Raw genomic sequence first — 4,480 nt, 5'->3', positions numbered from 1 at the left:
TCCACGGCTGGGACCGAGGAGGCTGGGCAGCGTCCCGGAGTTCCGGTAGCTGGCGCGGACTGGGGTGGGCTGGGCTGGCCTGGGACCGCTTGGGTGAGACAGGCTCGGGTTTCCCTGGCGCTGCTTCTCGCTCCTGCGGTCTATGGCGAGGCGGAGTCCTGTTTTCGTACTCAGAAGGGATGAGCTGTTTAGTTCCAAACGAAATCATTTGGAGTCCAGCCTTTGGTTTAAGGAAATTTGAAAAGACAAGAAAATACGGTTTTTCTGCCTGGTCCTACAGGATCTTCAGCAGTTAGCTTAGAAAGCAAAGCAGCCCGATGGATATATGTCGCTTTTTCTCTCTCTCTCTGCTCTCTATCCTCTCTCTCAGCAGGGGCCATGATTCTCTGAAGTGCTAAAATGCAGGTTCACAACCCCCTAATTGTGCGGTAAAATGGATCATTCAGAACCCCCTGATTGGGTAATACAATGGATCATAGGTAGACTTTCTTAAGTACATACAATGTGGGGCTTGGGAAAGGTTGTGTACAACTTGCCAGATTGCTTCCCTTAAAATCTACCACTGTATAAGAATCCTGGTTATGTTTGGATCATGATTATATACTTAAAATTTCACTGGGATCTCAGAAAATAAATCTTCAATAGAAGTCAGTTTTCAAATGACAAAAACTACATTCCGAAAGTTGAAGAGACTTAGTCTTAGGTCTCCTTGGCAAAGCACAGACTTCATGATTTTAATAAATACCCTGTCACCAGTCTGAAACTATTTGATGCTAAGAATCCCTTAGTACAGTGGGAGATTGCTTGAGTGATTTGAAGCTGTGGAAGAATTTAAGAGGATAGGATGCAGTAAAAAGAGATAAAGGAAAATATTCAGGGAGTGGTAGTGTAGGTCTGTGGAGTTTTCCTTAATTTGGGTTATTTAGGCAGAAACACATCTGTTTTCTACCAGAACCAGTGGGTAGGAATTTTCAAAACACACTTGGTAACCAGGAACAATCGACTCAATTTTCCACTTATGTTAAGGAAAAGTAAAATGATTGATGTTACAAAATAATGTTAACCGTTTCTTACCTGGCTTTATGATACATTGTCCCAGGATTTCCCTTTTTGTTTTCTTTTTCCTTTCAGAAGGAAATAGAGATGAGACTGTGGAAGCCAAAATTTATTTTTGCCCAGTTCCCCAAGTTGAAAATCATCTCACATACAGCCTTTGATATAAGTAGCCACAGCTTAATAATACCTTAATAATCCACTGTGGCTGTGGATTCACTCTGCACCATCCACTTTCACATTTATAGTGTCTTTAGATGATAAAATATTCAAAAGTTAGGTTTTTGTTAAATGTGGGTGGTCTGAGTTTCTTTAAGGTAACGTTGCATACCTCTGCTCTTAACAATTATTCATTGATTGCATAGTTTAAATCCTGGAAGTAATTTTATTTCCTCTCATTACCAATTCTGTGAGAGTCACTTTATCATCATTTTCCTAATTCTACATCAGAATTTCTCAGAGTGGGTTACAAACCACATGTTTTAGGATTTCCTGCAATACCTGTTAAAATGCTGATTCCTGGGATTCCCCAAATCCTAATCATGTGTGTGTGTGTGTGTGTGTCATGGGAGGGAAAGTACAGGGTAAATGTGTAGGGTTGGAGGAGCCTGGATCTCTGACGGCTATGCAGCTGAGATGCTGTAATGCCCATGAACTGCCTAGCTGTGGACTTATATATGAAAGAAATATGAGCCTCTGTTAATTTACTCTTCTAGCTGAACCTAACCTAACCTAACCTACTCATTGTGATACAGTGAGTATCATGAAAGAAAATGAGCTCTCTTCTTTTGTCTGCCACCATGTGAGATATGCCTTTCACCTTCTGCCATGATTGTGAGGCATCTCCCGCCACACAGAACTTAATTCAGGTAGCTGGAGAGAGAATGGTGGATGGGAGGCAGGACTAGATGGCAGCTCCCACTTGGATGGAAAGAGCAGAGTGTGGAGGCTTGCATTGTGAACTTTTGCTCCAGAATGACTGCAGGAATAAATCAGGAGTGCTGAGAGAATTGATAGACCATCTGAAGGAAGCAGATTGCTCCTGCAGGACCCGGGAGACACCCCAAATACTCTGCTGGCTGGTATCCATGACTGAGAGACCCAAAGACAGTTCACATCACACGATTCTGTGCAGACAACCCCCAGTACCAGCCCAGAGCCTGGTAGACTTGCTGACTGAATGGGGAAAAGTTGAAAGCATTCCTCTGAGAACTGGAACAAGACAAGGATGCCCACTCTCACCACTTCTCTTCAACATAGTACTGGAAGTCCTAGCCAGAGCAATCAGACAAGAGAAAGAAATAAAGGGCATCCAAATCGGCAAAGAGGAAATCAAACTGCCACTTTTTGCTGATGATATGATTTTTTACCTAGAAAATCCTAAAGACTCTTCCAGAAAGCTCCTAAAACTGCTAAAATAATTCACAAAGTCTCTGGATACAAAATTAATGTTCACAGATCAGTAGCTCTTCTATACACCAGCAGTGACCAAGCTGAGCATCAAATGAATAACTCAACCCCTTTTACAGTAGCTGCAAAAAATAAAAACAAACAACAACAACAACAACAACAAACTTAGAAATATTATCTCACCAAGGAGAAGAAAGACCTCTACAAGGAAAACTACAAAACACGGCTGAAAGAAATCATGGATGACACAAACAAATGGAAACACATTCCATGCTCAAGGACGGGTAGAATCAATATTGTAAAAATGACCATACTGCCAAAAGCAATCTACAAATTCAAGGTAATTCCCATAAAAATACCACCATTGTTCTTCACAGAACTAGAAAAAAGAATCCTAAAATTTGTATGGAACCAAAGAACATTCCACATAGCCAAAGCAAGACTAAGCAAAAAGAATAAATCTGAAAGCATCACATTACCTGATTTCAAACTATACTGTAAAGCCATAGTCACCAAAACAACATGGTACTGGTATAAAAATGTCACAGAGACCAATGGAGCAGAATAGAGAACACAGAAATAAGCCCAAATACAGCCAACTGATCTTTGACAAAGCAAACAAACACATAAAGTAGGGAAAGAACACCCTATTCAACAGATAGTACTGGGACAATTTGCAAGTCATATGTAGGAGAATAAAACTGGATCCTCATCTCTCACCTTATACAAAAATCAACTCAAGATGGATCAAGGACTTAAATCTAAGACCTGAAACTATAAACATTTTAAAAGATAACATTGGGAAACCTTTCTATACATTAGCTTAGGCAAGGATTTCATGACAAAGAACCCAAAAGCAAATGCAATAAAAAACAAAGATAAATAGCTGGCACTTAATTAAACTAAACAACTTTTGCACAGCAAAAGGAACAGTTAGCAGAGTAAATAGACAACCCACAGAGTAGGAGAAAATCTTCACAATTTATACATCTGCCAAAGGACTAATATCCAGAATCTACAATGACTCAAACAAATTGGCAAGAAAAAAATAATCTCATCGAAAAATGGGCTAAGGACATGAATAGACAATTCTCAAAACAAGATATACAAATGGCCAACAAACATGAAAAAATGCTTGACATCACTAATGATCAGGGAAATGCAAATCAGAACCAAAATGTGATGTTACTTTACTCCTGCAAGAATGACCATAATAAAAAAATCAAAAAATAATACATGTTGGTGTGGATGTGATGAATAGGGAACACTTCTACACTGCTGGTGGGAAGGTAAACTAGTACAATCACTATGGAAAACAGTGTGGAGATTCCCTAAATAACTAAAATTAAAACTACCATTTGATTTTGTAATCCCACTACTGGATATATACTCAGAGGAAAACAAGTAATTATATGAAAAAGATACTTGTACTCGCATGTTTATAGCAGCACAACTTGAAATTGCAAAAATGTGTAATCAACCTAAATGCCTATCAGTCAACAAGTAGGTAAAGAAATTGTGGTATACATATATGATAGAATACTACTCAGCCATAAAAAGGAATGAATCAATGGCATTTGCAGCCACCTGGATGAAATTGGAGACTTATTCTAAGTGAAGTAACTCAGGAATGGAAAACCAAACATTGTATGTTCTCATTCATAAGTGGGAGCTAAGCTATGAGGATGCAAAGGCATAAAAATGACACGGTGGACTTTGGAGACTCAGGGGAGAGCATGGGAAGGGGGTGAGGGATAAAAGACTACAAATAGGATGCAGTGCACACTGTTCAGGTGATGAGTGCACCAAAATCTCACAAATCACCACTAAAGAATTTACTCATGTACAAACACCATCTGTTCTCCAATAACCTATGGAAATAAAAAAATTTTTAAAAAAGAAAATGAATTGCATGTACCCTGTATTATATATAGTGAGACAAAATTTTTCCACCTAGACAGAAATTATCTATTCTAGTAGGCTTTCCTCATTCTGCCCATGGAGTTCATGTTACCAC

This window comes from Piliocolobus tephrosceles, chromosome 1 (assembly GCF_002776525.5).
Source record: "Piliocolobus tephrosceles isolate RC106 chromosome 1, ASM277652v3, whole genome shotgun sequence".
Taxonomy (NCBI): domain Eukaryota; kingdom Metazoa; phylum Chordata; class Mammalia; order Primates; family Cercopithecidae; genus Piliocolobus; species Piliocolobus tephrosceles.
The sequence above is the reverse complement of the archived record's forward strand: the minus strand, read 5'-3'. Positions refer to the sequence as shown.